We start from the raw sequence: 19,045 nt of genomic DNA on the forward strand, positions 1-19,045 counted from the left end.
AGACGCCAGAGGGAGGAGATATGGGGATATATGTATACGTATAGCTGATTCACTTTGTTGTACAGCAGAAACTAACACACCATTGTAAAGCAATTATACTCCAATAAAGATGTTAAAAAAATTGATTTCTGGACCCTAGTAGTCTACAAGCAGCAGTATAAACAACTCTCATTAGAAGGAGATGACCCTTAAAAGGGAGGGGAGAGTTTAGGTAACACAAGCATGAACAACATTTGTTTTTTCTCTCCCAAATATGCCTCCCACATTCACAGCTCCTTCTATATCATCAGATTGGAATCACATATTCCTGATAACCTACTTTCCAGATGAGCTCTCTCCTCTGGAGTTCACATCTCTCTACTTGTTCTCTTATCTAACTATCCTCCATGCCTTTCTATCTCTACCCACTGTAGATGTGGATTGGACCCCTCAATACTATCTCCACTAATTAAATACTTTGCAATCCCTTAAATATCCAACATGTACAAATCATTCACAGGGCATTCTTAACAAGCATGTCTGAACAATAACAGTAGCGAGTAACATTTACAGAACACAAAGATGTGTCAATCACTGCTCTCAGCTTTATCAATCTATATCTCTCTATCTGTAACCCTTATAATCATCCCACAAATAAGGAAACAAACGCCCAGGAAGGTTAAGTAAGGACACAAAGCTGTCAAGTGGTATACCTATGCTTTGAATATAGGGGTTCTTGGAAAACTTGCAGGTCATAGGAAAGCATGGACACAAAGGATAAGTTTGACCTTTCAGTGGGGGAGAAGAGGGTCATGAGACATGGAGCATTGGTGGGTCTCATGCAGAGCCTCTTCCGGGTTTTATGCTCATGGTAGATTAACCCTTCTGTACCAAAGGGTTCCAACCAAGAGACTTCTTGCTCTCTCATGAAGACAAACATTGGTTTCAGTTTCAGTCACAATTCCTACTTTGTAAGTCAAATCTTGAAATAATTTTATCCCCACAAAACAGAGAAGCAAGATACACATCCTGATAGCGTTTGGATTTGTTAACGACCTTCTCCTACCATTTTCACTTGTTTCAAGAATTTTAGGTCCTGGGTTACTTGGAACATTGACTAGGAAAATCTTTCTCAAGGGCAGGCCTCTCTGAGAGAGTATTCTCATAGGTCCCTGGGACTGGTCCTCAGTTTTGCTAGTCTAATGTGAAAGGAGTAGACTCCAGGGGCGCATAAATCATGTTTAACCAACAATGCTAGATCCTTCACTTAGGATGATATTCTTTTCCGCTCCTCCAGGGGGCACCATTTGCACAGAATTCAATATGAATGGCACCCGCAGAGATTAGGCAAAGCGGTGGTCCTGAAAAATAGTCCTGCTTGAAACCATCCTTCAGATATCAGACAGCTGGAAAACAAAATAAGTTAATCAAATAAGCTAATTGAATTAACGTTCACGAGGTTGCTTGGTGTCCAGAGAATCAGAAGGAAAGGTAGAAACTGACCCTTTCATCACTTCTTCCCTTCAGAGGGAAACTGTCAGATATATTTTCTGCCCCATTAATTAATGCCTCTCTTCTGACCAACCGCCTATGATAGGCATATTCTCTCTAGACTGTGTTAGTTTTACTATTAGTCAGGACTTATTCTGAACCATTCTCTCTAAGGTGAGTTTGTAGTTATCTGATTTCATTCTCATTATGCTGATTTTCACAACAAATTCTGAGGTCCCGAATGTAGCGGTGGTTCTCACAGTGTGGTCCCTGGGTACCAGCAGCAGCATCACTTGGGAACCTGTTTAGAAGTGCAAATACTTGGGCCCAAACCCAGACCCAAATCAGACAGACTCTCCAGGTGTGGTACCAGACATCTGTGTGTTTACAAGTCTTACAGGTGATTCTAACACATGCTAAATTTTGAGAACCATCGCCTTAACATACAGTTTCCAGTCCAACTGATACCAGAAACAACTATGAGCTTTTTAAAAATATAGGTGCCCTGGATTCTCCCAGAGCCACTGGGAGAGTAAAAAGAGCTTTGGAATCAAAAGGATCTGGGTGGAAATTCTAGTTTTGTCACTCACCAGTGTGTGCCTGGTTGATGCTCCATTTTCTCATCTCTAAAGCGAGGGTAGTAGGACCTTGCCTCATAGGAAGGTGTTGTAGGTAAGATGCAACACATGCCTCATATAGAGACTGACAGCAAATCTTCTTCCTTGGCCTCCATCACAACTGGAATTTCCTTTGCCCAGCCTGTGAGGTTGCAGGTCTCATCTCACCCGGAATCACAAAACAAGAGTTGCCAGAAGCTGATTTCCAAAGTTTCACAAATAGCCTAACGTTTTCACAGCAGTTACTGGGGGTTTTGCCATGACTCAGTGGGAACAACACAGCCCTGAGATTCCCATGGAGCTATTTCAAACTCTAGATTGATGAGCACAGGAGGAGTCCCTATGAAGCAATATTTACCAACTGAGAGCATTATAATAGTTAAAGTAGCTCTTGTGAGCCAGATCACATTCCTGCTGACAACAGGGAGGCAAAGAATTCCAATGGTTGCCTAGAAAATTGAGTGGAAGTTCCCCAAGTTACCTGCCACACACAGGTTTGTTTTTCCTTAATTATCTAGGTAATTGCTTTGGTTCCTCTACTTGCCTTTACCAAGAGACACCTGGGCAGAGCGAGTATCTGTGGGACTGCCCTGCTGGGTGAAGGTTCAGGCTGCTCACCCCAGTGCACAGACCTCCTCCAATGTCAGTGGGAGTGCCTATGAACTCCCCCTCCACTGGAACTAATGAGGCCTTTCTAGTCAATCTGGGTCCCTGCTCTTGTGTATTTTTTTTTTTTGCGGTACGTGGGCCTCTCACTGTTGTGGCCTCTCCCGTTGCGGAGCACAGGCTTGGGACGTGCAGGCTCAGCGGCCATGGCTCACGGGCCCAGCCGCTCCGCGGCACGTGGGATCTTCCCGGACCGGGGCACGAACCCGTGTCCCCTGAACCGGCAGGAGGACTCTCAACCACTGCGCCACCAGGGAAGCCCTGCCTTTCATCTTTTTAAGCACTATGACCCCTTGCCATGAATTAATAAGAACAGTGGATGTAGTCAGGGTTCTCCAGAGAAACAGAAACAGACTAATAGAATATGTGTGTCTACATATATATACACACAGGTTGGGACCCATTTCTAGAGATGGAGTGGGATCCATGTCACCCACAGCACCTGGTTTGTGAATAGGGGAGGAGGGAGCTTCTGCAGTGTCTGCAGAAAGGTACATTAAGTGCTGGAGAGACAACCAATAGAAGCGCACTACTGCCAGATGGCAAGAAAGTGTCAGGGTCTTTTCCCCTTTGATTCATTTCCTTCTGTGAAGTGGGGAGCCCAGATAATTAAAGGGAGAAGAAATGAAAATAATTTGAGAAACACTTCATCCCACCTACAAAACACTCATTCTCATCTATGCAGTTATTTACGGTTTTCAAAGCACTTTCTCAAACAGCACTGGACCTGCATTATAGCAGCTCTAGGGAGACAGCCTAGTGGGTAATATTATCCCCGCTAGAGACCTAAAGCAAATCAGCCTTCTTTACTCACTGCTCAGGATGTGCCCCTCTCATGCTCACTGAAGGGGAAACTCCCAGCCTGTCTGCATGGGAGCGAAATACTAGGAGATTCCATGAGAGGATGCTGGGAGGCTGAGTGGTGAGAACAGAGGGGAAAGTGCAGAAAGTGCAGAAAGAGGAGAAGAGGTTCAAGGTAGGAAAAGAAAAGCTGCAGAGTGATGGAACAAAGTGCCCACTACCAACAGCAGGAACTGTATTTCTTTCCACAAAATGGGTGACTTAAGCAACAGAAATGTATTGTCTCACAGTTCTGGAGGCTAGAAGTCCACGATCAAGGTGACAGCAGGGTCAGTTCCTTCTGAGGGCGGTGAGACAGAGGTTGTTCCACGCCTCTCCTCTAGCTTCTGGTAGCTTGCCAGCAATCTTTGGTGCTCCTTGGCTGGTAGGCACATCACCCCCTTCTCTGTGTTCATCTTCACATGGCGCTCTCCCTGTGTGAGTCTGTCTTCAAATTCCCCCATTTTATTAGGACATCAGTCATATTGGATTTGGATGCATCCTAACGGTCTCATTTTAACTTGATTAGCTCTGTAAAGATCTCGTCTCCAAATAAGGTCACCTCCTGAGGTATTGGGGGTTAGGTCTTCAACATCTGAATGTTGAGGGGACACAAATGAATCCATAACAGATACTAAATCTCTAGAGCTGAGCTGGATATCACAGTGCCCACTGGCCACACGTGGATATCAAGCACTGGACATGAGGCTAGTCTGAACAGAGGTGAGCTGTGAGTGTAAAATAGACACCAGAGTTCAAATACTTAGAGTGAAAAAGAGAATGTAGGATACCCCAGTTGTCTTTATATTGATTACCCGCTAAATACTTTTGATATATTGGGTTAAAGACACTATAATACAGAATTAAGATTAATTTCCTCTCTTCTTGCGTTTTTCAATGCGGCTCCTAGAAAATTTACAATTACACATACAGTTCATATTTGTGGCTTGCCTTATATTTCTGTTGTACAGCGCTGTTCTAGAAAGAGAAATTTACCAGGTCCCTGACGCCTGATCACTTCGTGAGAAGATTTTCTGAACTTCTCACATAGTTCTCTGACAATGATGGCAACACTAAGCATTTGAATCACTCGAAATGTGACATAGAGTAGACGGTAAACATCAAACTTTATACCTGTACAGCGTACTCTAAATGTGAAATAAGTTTTTGTCTAGCCTAAGTGACAGAAGATATATTTGATCAATAAGGATCACACTTTATTTTTTATTACTAAGAACTCAATTTGGAACAGGCCACCCAATATCATCTTATAATAGTAGCTCCTGTTTAAGGTATTCACTTCTTCATTTACCTCATGTGAGAAAAATGAGGCTGCATAGCAAGGGTGCCTTTTATTAACGATTACATCAGAATGGTACCAGTCCTTATTAAAGATGGTTTTCCGAGTGAGGTTTTGCATATGCTCCATGCAGATCAATCATGGGTACCTTAGTGAGGTCACATCAGTGTAGATGGATTTTGCTTTATGAAATGCACTGGGTTATAAATACTCTGACCTTGTTTATAAAGGAAACCGGTTAGTTCACTTAATGAAGACATTAATTTGCCAGTCAGCTTGGACCGATTACTCATTAGCTGCTCTTTCCTGACCAACAGCTCTGACTTACAAACGCAGCTGTTTGTAGGCAGTGGTGTGCTGCCACCTACGGCTGGAAAGAAAAAAGGATAAGGTGCAGAGAGTTCTGAGAAAGCCACAACTATTGAAAAGAGTCAGAGTATGAATAAAAAAAGGCTAGAACAAAGTATACTACTGTGGACCTTTCCCCATGTTAAAATCATTTTAAGACATTGACTTATTTGCAAGCAAAATAAAACCTAGATGAAGTAAGCCATAAATGTCACAACTGCAAAGTCTTAACCCAGTTATTCTTGGTGGAGCTGGTGTCATAAGATCAACAGTACTGATAAGTCAAACAGTGTAAGATCTACTATAATCACTTTCCAAGTAGGCCACTGCTTGTATTTCCCAAAACTCACCTTGGGATCATTTTTTTTCACTCCTCAGGCCTTTTCTCTACTCTAGGACAGCACCTTTGGCAACACTCAGCAAATATTTTTGGATTCCAGGATACTTGAGATGCAATGTGGACGAGGATTTGTGTGTAAATCTCCTGCCCTTGAGATGTTTACATTCTAGTGGAGTGAGACAGGTAATAAACACGAAGCAAAAGAAATAAGCCAATTCTCTAGTATGTTGGAAGGTGACAGGTGATATGGAAAGAGAAAATGAAGGACAAGATACAGAGGGTGGAGGTGGGATGGTAGGTTGGAGGTAGGGTGCAATCTTGACTAGAGGAGCCTCACTGAGAAGGTGACACTGGGTAAGTGTCACCTGGAAAAGTGTTCTTAGAGGTAGCTACAAGAAGAGAATTCTGGGAAGAGGGACCCCTTGGGCCAAGGTCCCATGGAGTGACAGTGTCTGGTGTGCTGAGAAAGAAGAGGCATGTGGAGCTGGGGACACAAAAGAGGAGGAGAGCTGGGGGATGAAGACAGAGGGGAGGGGAGGGAGCCCATCACAGCAGGCCTTGGGGACCACCATCAAGATCTCAGCTTTTAGCTGAGTGAAATATAGCTTCCTGCTTTTTTTACATTTCTGGCTGACTTACCCTTAAATTTTTCTCTTTCTGGTTTTTGTTTTTAAAATCATGTTTGATAGTTTTATAGTGGTGGTGGTGGTTATTGTCTCAAGATTCATGCGTACCCATGAAAGCAAATTGGAATAAATAAGAATGTGTTCACCTTTCACGGACTTCTTTTCATTATTTTTTTTTCTATTCATTATTTTTCTATTCACATTATTTTTCTATTCGTATTTCTTATGCATGGTTATAATCATTCTCGATACATGTGTCTTGCTTTTATGTTTAGTATGTCACGAGCACTTTTCATGTTATTCTATGTTTATTATAAACAGCTTATTAGCTTAGTAAAACTCCTAAAAGAGGATAATATCTACCTTTTGAAGTTATTGTGAAGATTAAGTGAAAAAATCATGAAGAGAGCTGAATGTAGTGTCTGGCACAGAATAAACCCTCAGTAAACTTAGCTTTGAGTAGATGTACAGGGATTCACTTTTTTTCCATTTCTAAAGGTTTATTCACTACTATTTACTAGGCTAAATAATGCTATGATGAACTACTTGGTACATAGAGGAATTTGTAGGATTAATTTATGGCTAAAGTCTATTAGATCGCAAACTGCTTTCCCAAGCCTTCAGAACCCTGAGAAAATAAATTTCTGTTATGTAAACCGCCTACTCTGTGGTCTTTTGTTATGATAGCCCAAGCTGACTAATACACACTTCTTCCCATTCAGGAATGTGGTACAGTGTTCCATTTATTTAAATTTTCCTTTACAACTCTCAAAAACAGGTTTTCAATTTATTTTGAGTAAGTTCCAGCCATTTCTCACCAGAATTTATTTCTAGAAATGGCTATTTTGCCTTTATCATTATGTACTGGAAATCCTTTTTATCAGGATATTTTCTAGCCAGTTACTGGAGATAAATAGAAAACCTTCTCATTTAATATATCCCATATCTAGCCAGCCACCTTACTGAACTATTATATGTCATAAATTCCTGTAAAAGCTAACAAGGAATTGGAGAATAAATTATTTAACAGAAATTATATTAAAAGCACATTGCTCTCTACAGTTCTATATAGTCAGAAGTAGGCCTCAAATTTTCTCTTACAAGCAAAAAAAATTAAAGGAGGAAACAAAATCCATTCTAAGTTAGTATAACTAGTTGTAATTAATTCTTCCTACTTCTAAAATCTTCCTTACTACTGAAAAGCAATTTCTCTAATAGAGCCTCAATAAGAGGACACAGCTTTCTCATAAAAGAAACTGTTTTTTGTTTGTTTGTTTTTTTAGGTGTTCACTGCAGCATTGTTTAAAATAGAGAAAAAACTGGACACAATTTATATATCCATCCACACAACCGCATAATTTAAATACAAAGTACAATGTAATATTATGAAGCAGTTGTTTAAATTAGATCTCTCTATGTAATATGTATATATCTTTATAATATAATGTAGGGACTTCCCTGGTGGCGCAGTGGTCAAGAACCCGCCTGCCAATGCAGGGGACACGGGCCGAGCCCTGGTCCAGGAAGATCCCACATGCCTCGGAGCAACCAAGTCCATGAGCCACAACCACTGAGCCCAAGCACCACAACTACTGAAGCCCGCACGCCTAGAGCCTGTGCTCCGCAACAAGAGAAGCCACCGCAATGAGAAGCCTGTGCACCACAATGAAGAGTAGCCCCCGCTCGCCACTAGAGAAAAGCCTGCACGCAGCAAGGAAGACCCAACGCAGCCAAAAATAAATAAACAAATTAATTAATTAATTTAAATAAATAAATAAATAAATATATATATATATATATATATATATATATATATATAAAATGTAGAATGAAAAAAAGCAACAAGCAGAACAATAAGAAAGAAACTTTTTTAAGAGCCCATGACCTAACCCCTTCAAACCAAAGGACTGCAGTATTTCTTTTTGAAATTTCTAGTTATCTTGGAGTTTCCGGGGAAAAGCTAAATTCAGAATCTTAATTCAAAACAAAGTTATGGTATACATATACATCACCCAATTTTTCTGTAATAGGTGGTTTTTCTGTAACTTGGGCTCAAAATATTCAACTTACTCAGCTCCTACATAAAGAAATGTCTAGAAATTTTAGCTAATTCCTCTACCAAATCAACTAGTCCATATTTCAGTTACTTTCTCCTGTGATGATGCAGTTAGTAGACATTCCACAAACTGCCTAAAACTATACCCACACTCCCTCATTCCCCCAAAATGGAAAGCCCAGTCTTACAAACATCATGGTGGTTTCCTGGAGTCATTCAGCTCTCTTCCTCCTTCCAATGTCATGAGTCCATGGGATGGAAAAGCACATCCATGCAGGAGTCTTCCTACAGAGACTTGTCTATGTTTGCAGCAATTGCAGTGCCTAAAAGTGGACACAAATCCCCTCTCCTGAAAGGATGCAGGAGTTAGTGGATAAGAATACATAGCAATACAGAAGTCAATGGAGAAATACACGTAACTGCTTTTCTCCTTATTTTAACCCAATAATTCACCCTGTATCTGCATCCCATATCACCCCCAAAAACTATGTTAATTTGGATTTTATTTATAATTCCCTATGAAAGACATACTGATGTTTTTGTTTTATTATCTATACTTGTAACAGTAAATATATCATAATTTTTTAAGTAATTAATACTAGAACCACCCTTATTTTAAAAGCCCATTGAAGTAGGAGAGAAATAGGTGAGGGAGATTAAGAGGTGCACACTTCCAGCTACAAAATAGATGAGTCATGAGCATGAAATGTACAGTGTGGGAAATACAATCAATAATAATGTAATACCTTTGTGTGTTGACAGATGGTAACTAGATTTTCATGGTGATCATTTTGTAGTGTAGGGGAATATTGAATCACTGCTGTACACCAGGAACTGTGTAGTGTTGTAGGTCAATTATACTTCAAAAACAAACAAACTCGTAGAAAAAAGAGATCAGATTTGTGGTTATCAGAGGCAGGGGGCTGGGGGTGGGGGAATTGAATGAAGGTAGTCAAAGGTATAAATTTCCAGTTATAAGATAAATAAGTACTAGGTATGTAACGTACATCATGATAAATATAATTAACAGTGCTGTATGTTATATATGAAAGTTGTTAAGAAAGTAAATTCTAAAAGTTCTCATCACAAGGAAATTTTTTTCTTTTTCTTTTATTTTCTATCTCTATGAGATGATGGATGTTCACTCAATTTATTGTGGTGATCATCCCATGGTGCATGTGGGTCAGGTCATTATGCTGTGTACCCTAAACTTACATGGTGCTGTATGTCAATTATATCTCAATGAAACTGGAAGGAGAAAGAAGGAAGGAAGGAAGGAAAAAGAAAGAAAGAAAGAAAGAAAGAGAGAAAGGAAGGAAGGAAGGAAAAAGAAAGAAAGAAAGAAAGAAAGAGAGAAAGGAAGGAAAGAAGGAAGAGAGAAAGAAAGAGAAAGAAAGAATGAGAGAGAGGGGAAGGAAAGAAGGAAAGAAGGAAGGAAGGAAAGGAAAAACTCCTCCACTGAAACAAATGAATGAATAAACAAAATGTAATATATACATACAGTGGAATATTATTCAGTCTCAAAAAGGAATGAAGTTCTGAGACATGCTACAACATGGATGAACCTTGAAAACTTTATGCTAAGTGAAATAAGCCAGATACAAAAGGACAATTACATGATTCCACTTATATGAGGTACCTAGAGTAGGTAGTCAAATTCATAGACAGAAAGTAGTCAAATTCATAGACAGAAAGTAGAATGATGGTTACCAGGGCCTGGGAGGAAGGGAGATTGGGGAGTTACTGTTTAATGAGAAGAGGGTTTTAGTTTGGATGATGAAAAATTCTAGAAATGGATAGTGATAATGGTTATACAACATTGTAAATGTACTTAATGCCACCGAGTTGTACACCTGAACATGGTGAAAATGGTAAATGTTATGTATATTTTACCACAATAAGAAAAATGAATTTAAAAAGTGAATTCATTGTAATATACAGGGAGTCCCCTATGCTAAGCCCTTTGGCATCCTACCATGATACCACCATCAAATACATTTTTAGCCAAGTGTTTCTAACTAGACCATAACATCTTGAAAAATGTTGTGAATAAATCTTTAGATGTTATCATAACACCACTAGGAAGTTTGTACCAATTTACCTCTCAACTGGTAGTGTTCATTTCTTCACTTACTTGTTGACATTCAGTTTTGATTGGCAGTCATTTAAATCTTTGGCTGTAAGACTATAGTTTTATTTCAACTTCCCTTATTATTAGTTGAGTTGGAAGATGTTTTCACAAGTTTGTTGGCCATGGCAGAACAAGCATTCTCTACACAAGCTGTTTTTGCTTTTCCACCTCTCACTTACCAGGTCACCTAGCCCCCTAGACTTGGTCATGGTCAGACTCACCCTGAGCACCTCATCACCAGTGGAGATGTTCGTTCCTTATCTGACAGAAGGAGTGCATCTCCTTCCCAACACCACTCTTCCATGTTACTCTTGTCTTTCAATTTTCCTTCTCCTCTGGTGTTCCTTCTTGTCCCCTTCTTAGTTTCTTCTTTCTTAAACATCATTATTCCTTTGGGGTCTGTCCAGGACTATCTTCTCTGCTCACTGTACACACTCCACTCACATGGCTTCAAAAGTAGATCATATGTTAATGCATAAATGTAAAGCTTGGGTGCAAATCTTCCTCCTGGGTACAAGTCTTATATATCAACTACCAAATCGACCTCTCCACACAGAAGCACACGTTGTGCCTCACATGCTGTACATTCATCACAGAAATCAGCATCTGTTCCTCAAACCTGCTTTGATCTTGTCTTCACCACCTCATTGAATAGCAACGTCTTCTACTCTGTTATTCAAGAAAGAAATCTGGGAATAGTACATGATTCTTCCGCCCTTTTTTTACCAGTCCTTCTCCCCACCTCAAGTCAGTCACCTCTTTCCTACCTGTTTCATGAATCTGGCTACTGTCTTGTTTTCCCACTAGCACGTCCTTAGTCCAGCCCACCATGATCCCTTGTCTGACTACAGCCATGGTCTTTTATTTAGCTCCCCAATTCCACTCTTTGACTCTACCATCTACTCTATTGGCCACAGCCAAAGCAAACTTCCTAAAACACAAGACTGATCATATCACATCTTTCAGAAGTTTCCCATTGTCTTTAAGATAAATTCCAAATCCCATAATATACATAAGGAGGGCTGGACTCTTCTCACCCTTCTCCATCTCATGCCACTCCTCCAACCTAGAGTCATCATCACCCTGACCACACACACAGAGCATTCAATCATGCTAGACACATTTCAGGTCTACAAATAAATCAGGTCCTCTCTTATCCCTCAGCTTTTGAACATGCAATCATTTAGACTCAGGACACTCCTCCCCAACTCTTTTTACCCAACTTCCTGTTCATCGTTCAGACGTCTGTTGGTTGGCTATTTGCAATCCCTCATCAGCTCCTGTTCCTGAGGGTAAATCTCAGCTTCTTCCTTTTAAAGCTGCCTCACCACCTGGCAGAAGCCCTCTTGCATAGGATCCCTTTGGAAATGACCCCAGACAAATAGCTCTCCCTTGGATTCCACATTTAGCAGCTAGAACCCTACAACTCTGACCCAGACCAAACAGATCCCACTGCTTCCCAAATGCAGCCCTCTAGTCTGCTGCCACAGGTGTTCCATCCATCTCCCACCCCAAGGTTATTTTTGCTTTTTGTTTTCATGAGTCAGATACCAGTCCTTTGCATCCCCCAAACTCCAGGTGACTTATGTCAAGGTTTACCTAGTGGGTCCCTCATAGCCCCTCTCACTAAGCTTAAGATGGTTAGATTCCGAACACAATAATAACATTTTCTAAAGAAATTCTCTATCTTCTCAAACAAATTCCTGTCAGTCTTCTCAACCATCTTTTTAGGCTGGAGGTGGGTGGTCAGCTAAGGGTACTTAAACCAGTTCTTGGCCAGCTCCTTTCAGATGCTGCAGAGGAGAAGGAGGAAAACTTTGGCAAGTTGAAAAAACAGAGAGAGGACCTCTCACTGAAAGGTAATGACAACAGAGGGGAGTGATATGAAATGTAATCAGTGGGATAGAAAGGATGCAAGACCATAATATATATATATATATATATATATATATTTTTTTTTTTTTTAAAGGGAAACCACTGAAGCGTTTTGAGCAGAGGAGAGACATGACCTGCTCATATGTCATAAAAGCCACTCTCTTTCCTTTGTGTAGAATGTAATGTAAAAGAACAAGAGGGAAACTAGGAGACCAGTTAGCAGGCATCTCAGTGCTCAGTGGCTCAGTGGAGAGATGGGAATGGCTCAGGTGAGACTGTTGACATCAGGTAAGGAGACCACTCAATCAGATTAAAGCTACTTTTTGTGGGAGAACTAACAGGTATTGCTGGTGGATTGGATATGAGAAATGAAGTAAAAGGAGAAAAGAAGGATGGTTCTAAGGATTTTGCCTCCAGCAAATGGGATAATTTACTGAGGTGGAAATGACTGGAAGGGGAGCAGGATTCTGGTCATAAAAGAATATGTATTCAAAAGTCTACCTTGGTTATGTTAAGTTTGAGGTGATGATTAGATATCCAAGTGGAGAGGTCAGGAGGGCAGCTGGAGTCTAGAGTCCAGATGTTCTACCATTCCAGTAATCTATTGCTATGTAACCACCCTCAAACCTTCGTGGCATAACTATCATTTTTCTTTATGCTCATGGAATCTGTGAGTCATGGACCAAGATGGCTTGTCTCTATTCCTTGATATCTGAGACCTCAGCTGGGGAGACTCAGACAGCTGGACATGGCTTGAATGACTGGGGATTAGGATCATCTGGATGCTTCTTTACTCACATATCTGGCACCGAGCCTGGGATGACTTGAGGGCTGGGCTCAGCTGGTACTGTCAATGGACATGCCTACACAGGGCCTTTCCGTGTGACTTGGGCCTCCAAAAGCAAGTATCCTGGTAAAAAACAAACAAGCAAAAAACCAAAAACAAACAAACATCCACAAGGCCTTTTGAGAGCGAGGTTCAGAAATCTCAGAGAAAGAGTTCTATGGTGTTGTTCTATTGGTGGTGAATGCAGTCACAAGTCCACCCAGATTCAAGAAGAGAGGACATAACATAGATCACACTTTTCAATGGAGGAGTGTCAAAGAATCTGTGGCCATCCCCAGGATACTCTCAGAGTCCCTGTTCGATGGTGGAGACCTTGAAGAACAGGGAAGAACAGATAATTGTAGAGTGAATCTGAGAAACCAGTTTCATGAGAGGGAGATGGAGAGAAAAGTCAGACCACAAGGGCTTCCCTGGTGGCACAGTGGTTAAGAATCCGCCTGCCAATGCAAGGGACACGGGTTCAAGCCCTGGTCTGGGAAGATCCCACATGCCTCGGAGCAACCAAGCCCATGTGCCACAACTACTGATCCTGCACTCTAGAGCCCGCGAGCCACAACTACTGAAGCCCGCGCACCTAGAGTCCGTGCTCCGCAACAAGAGAAGCCACCACAATGAGAAGCCCTCACACCGCAAGGAAGAGTAGCCACCACTCACCACAACTAGAGAAAGCCCGCGCACAGCAAAGACCCAACACAGCCAAAAATAAATAAATTAAAAAAAAAAAAAAGTCAGACCACAAGACTGTAATTAGGGAAGAGAGAAAAAAATCTGCACATTTAACTAGCAAATGCCTCTGTGCAACAGTATATACTGGACCTTGAAATAGAAACTAAACCTTTCGGTTATATATTGTACATACCTACTGTATTAAATGGGCCAAATCCCATAATGGTTTGGTTTTTCTTCCATTGCTTCTGATATTCTGTGATGTCTCTTCCCTACCCTCTGGTGGTAGCTCGGGCAAATCTCAAAACTTTACCATTGTTTGTGACTAAAAGAATAGTTTTATTTTCAGGTGTTCAAAAACCCAGAACAGAATCTGTTCAAAACATGTACTGTATTTTGAAAATCGCATAGCTGCACACAAAAATCCAGCAGTCTGGCTTCTTTTGAAAACCTGAAGATCTGGTAACACCGGACCTGCACTGCAACAAATGGTAGAAGCTGAGTAGCACCTGTCCCTTTTTGGACAAGGTGAGTGCCTCTGGCCCACAGCCCTGCTCGTCCTGTTTGTGAATTGCATTAACCTCACCTGCTTGGTCTCATGGCTCTGGGACCCGCCCCAGGGACTGGTCATGTGGTCTGCTCTTTCACTCCCTGGCTCTGCTTCCTCCTCATTGGCCCCTAATTTAATTTTCTCTTTACTGTTGATCCCTTTCGAGGCAGGCAACCAGATGTCAGCCTTCCCTTGGGAGGCATCTCTGTGGCCTCCTCAGAGATCTTCCACAGCGACATGCCTGAGGCACATTCCAACTGACATCTGACTCCACCCAGACACTTGCCTTCACCATACAAACAAAGACTTTGTCCCTTGTTATGAAGGCAGGTCCTTACATGGCTTTAGCCTACCTACCCACGGCACCAAGGTGGGCTCCTCTGCTTGTGGTGGACACAAGCAGCGGGGCAGGCTGTTCTGCTATCTCTCCCCAACCCATTCTCACAGGCAACTCAGCCAGCCTCCCCATGATTAGACCTCTCCACTGAGGGGCAGTTACCTCTGCGTTCACACAGAACCCCTCAAATTCTTAAGAACACAAACCAGGTTCACCCAAGAACCCTTTCCTACTTGCCTCTGAGAGCAGCCAAGGGGGGGGGTCACACAAGTTTCTGCAGCTCAGACACATCTAGCCGGGAGTGGATGTCAGACACCCCTTCCACCAGACACCATATCTCTGTGAGGTTCTCCCGGCAGCCCTTCACTTGACTTGTAGGATCAGAAGCTCCCCTTCTACACTCCACAGCACTCTCTGATGAATTCACTGGAAAGAATCTAGTCTCTCAATGAACCCTGAGGCTTCTCTTATCCAGGCTGGAGACCAGAGATTGTCTGGCCAAAAGCCTCATTTGGCTTCCACTAGTAAGCCCTGCACAAATGTGTCTATGTTAATATCTCTCTTTCATATGTGGGAGCACTTGTCTCCCACTGCCCTCAGCTACGAGGCTTGAGCTGAAATTCTAAGACAGCAGAGTCCCATGACACTCCTGTTATATATAAAACTGTATTTTCTTTGATTTATCAACATTAGATAGTCTATTTAGCACTATGCCATAGAGCTTTCTACAATGATAGAAATGTTCCACGTCTGTACAGTGCAAAATGTCAGCCACCAGCCACATGTGGCTATTGAGAATTTGAAATGTGACTAGTGAGACTGAGAAATTGAATTTTTAATACTACTTAATTTGAATTAATGTAAGTTAAAATAGCCTCTTGTGGCTAGCAGGTACCGTATTGGAGGGCACCAGTCTATATAATAAGACGACTAAAACTTATTACATGCTAGCTACGTACTAACTGGTCTTCTGAAAGGAATTATTCCATACATTGTTTCATTGGATTTTTACTATAGCCATACTAGATTGGTATTTTCTCTAATTTTTCTTTATAACTTAAGCCAAAAATAATCTTCAATGTATAACCAACTAAAACTCACTTAAATGCCCTTCAGTTCTTTTTTCAAATGTCATCTTCTCGGGTAACTTTCCGTTGTCAACCTGTGCAAATCTGCCACCCTGCTCTTCCTTCTGTGCTTATTTTTCTCATGCCCCTTTTCATCATCTAATACACTCTGTGCTTTATAATTCTGTTTATTGTCCATCTATCTGGACTAGAATGTAAACTCAGTGAGGACAGAGGTTTTCATCTCTTTCTCTAATGGATCCCTGGAGCCCAGAACAGTGTTTAGTCGTTCCTCCCGGAGCTTACTAGGTTTTTGTCGGGTGAATGAATGAGCTGCCTTCTAGACGAGACACATCCCGCTCCACGAAATGCCCTCTGTTCTGCTGAGCCCTTGTGTGGCTTTGTAAGTGGAGATGGTTCAAAGCCATCCTCAGAGGCTGAGACTGGAGAGAGCTGAATGGGGGCTCCCCAGGGCAATCAGGAGGAGAAGGAAAGAGAGGGGAGCCAGGGGTGGCATGAGGCTGAGACCCAACATGAGGCTGGGCAGGCTGTGAAAATCCCCCAGTGGTGGGGAAGACCTCAAGACAGAGCTATCTCACAGCGTTCACACTGAAGCTGTCTGTATTGCTGTGAAATAAATGTATTTCCCAAATTTTCAATAAAGCCTACTCCACCCATACAAGTCTAGTGCTAGAGGTAATTTTTTTATTGAAGTATAGTTGGTGTGCAATACTATATGCTACAGGTGTACAACAGAGTGATTCACAATTTTTAAAGGTTATACCGCATTTACAGTTATTATAAAATATTGGCTATAGTCCCTGTATTGTACAATATATCCTTGTCGCTTATTTGATACATAATAGTTTGTACCTCTTAATTGCCTAGCCAAGAGGTATATTCTTTGTTTGTTTGCTTACTTTACTTACCTGCTTCCTTATTCATTTGGGTGAAATTAAAGGAAGTTATTGAGTTTAATGGTTCCATCAACAACATGTAAAATGCAGCACAAGAAAAGATAAGCTGAACTATTTGGATGGAAGCAGGTGCCTAAGACAGGGTGACCATGAGACTCTAAGCCAATTCAACCACAAATACCCAGGCTCACTCTCCAGAAATCCACCCCTCCTTCCCAATTTAAGGAGAGCATTTAATAAATATGTGTTGAATAGCTGATTAGGACTTCCATAGGGTGTGAATGAGTTGGAGTCAATCTGACTTTGATCTCAAGGGCCAGAAGACGCACAGATAAGGAAACTATGGGAGAAATTAAGCGCAATTTCCTATGGCTGTTCAGTGATGAAGTGTCAAAACCAGGCTTCAAAACTATGTGTCTTAACTCCAGGTCCATAATCTTTCTATTCGTCCCCATTGTCATCTTTCTGAAAAGGCCTGGATCTGTGCCTGAGTCATTGCCTAAACTTGTGCAATTCCTTTAGTCCTTAAGTGCATACTTCATTTTTTAGCCTATTTAAAGTATGTTTGCAGCTGTCGGCTTTCCCAGACCCTAGTGAACACAAGGCCAGTCTATGAAGTGCTTGGAGTAGCCAAATTCTCTTGCTTATCTTAGCAGCTTGATCTCCTTAACTTATATGTGCTCCACTACTCATTCTTGTAAGTTTCAAACCCCATCCTTGATTCCACATCAAGCTTCCCTCCCAGAGGCTACTCATTTATCTGGTTGGCTGAAACAGGGATGTCTGAGCAGATACCCAGATTTCTAGGAATGGTATGGAAGACTTCTTGGCCGGTTAAATTTTTCACAATTTCCCACAACAGACACCTCAAATATCAGGTGTTGAGCACAGTAGGTGAGGTCTTCTAAAAACACAGATAAAAATCTCTGACAAGCCCAAAACATGGTGTTTAAAAAGTTATTTGTTTTAGAAAAATTTATTTTAAAGGTACTAGTAGTAGCCCTGTTCATTTAAGGTTATCATTTAAATCAAAGCAAGCAAAACAGAGTATACTTATTTCACAGAGGAAAATTCTTTGAAATTAATAGTCCAAAGCAAAAAGACTCTAAGTTTCTGAGATGGATCAAAGAGGTCATTACTTTAGGAAGATTAAATTATAGTGGATATTTCCATATTTAATAGTGCTCTGGATATTATTCACAGGATTTCCTTGCAAGAGATTAATATCACACCAGAAACCTGCTTAACAAGACAGTTATCTAGAAAATTATTTAGGTCTAGTCCCCTGAAAGAAGGAAATTAACTGTTTAGAAAACAGCTGGCTTTCTGGACAGTGAGTAAATGTAAACTAAGCGGGGAGAAGGAAAACAGTGTCTGCTGGAAAGACAGTTATTTTTAAATGAAAAAGAAATATGCGATCATCAATTTTTAAAATGTTTTCCATTCTCTTTTCTTTTAAACTTCTAGAATTGTGCAAATAATAGACGTGAAGGAGAGGAAAAAGAAGTGTTTGGGCTTAAGCCCAAGGTAATACTTTGTTTTTAACTTTTTAACATCTTTATTGGAGTATAATTGCTTTACAATGTTGTGTTAGTTTCTGCTGTATAACAAAGTGAATCAGCTATACATACACATATATCCCCATATAATACTTTGTTTTTAAACCTGAACCTATGTTCCCACTAGGGGCGGAGTGGGAGGCTGGGAGGCTGGGAGGGTGAGTTCATGACCTTCATCACAGCCTGCTTCTCTTTTGGATACCTTGCTGTTTCTCTCCTTGTAAGCTTTCCAAAGCCCAGACTCACTGCCTCCATGTAATTCCTCTCCACATTTTCCCCTTAACCTCCTACGCTCTGGCTTCTGGGAGATCCTCCCTTAACCTCTTTACTCACTCTGTCCCTGGAGAGGTGGGAGCTGATTGATGAATTTGGGAAAAAATAACTGGCTGTTCTCCACTCGGCATGGCCCTTCACCCTCTTGCGATACACCTGTAGCACCACTTATACTCATCCCTGCCACCATGCTGATAAGAGTAGAGGCAGTACAGGTGATGTGGTGCTGCTTAGAGGAAAATCTCTCTTCATGGAAACCAGGAGTAGGGAAACGCTAATTCCCTCCAACAGGAAACAAACTGATAACATAAACGTGCCTCACTCTGGAGTTCACATCAGGCTCTCTAAGCTACTCCTTCGACTACTCTTTACTGAGGTTTTATATTAGTTTTCCACCCACCATTCCTTCATTTTATTTCTCTAATTGCTCATAACCCAGGAAGGGAATATGAAATGTTCCTCTGGAAACCCAGAGGAGCAGGGCAGGGGGTTGGAGGGTTGGGGGCAGTGTTTAGAGATACTGAGAAATCAAAACCATAAGAACAGAATTTGGTAATGAA

Source organism: Monodon monoceros, unplaced genomic scaffold (genome assembly GCF_005190385.1).
Source record: "Monodon monoceros isolate NGI ecotype Baffin Bay Population unplaced genomic scaffold, NGI_Narwhal_1 Super_Scaffold_11, whole genome shotgun sequence".
NCBI lineage: Eukaryota > Metazoa > Chordata > Mammalia > Artiodactyla > Monodontidae > Monodon > Monodon monoceros.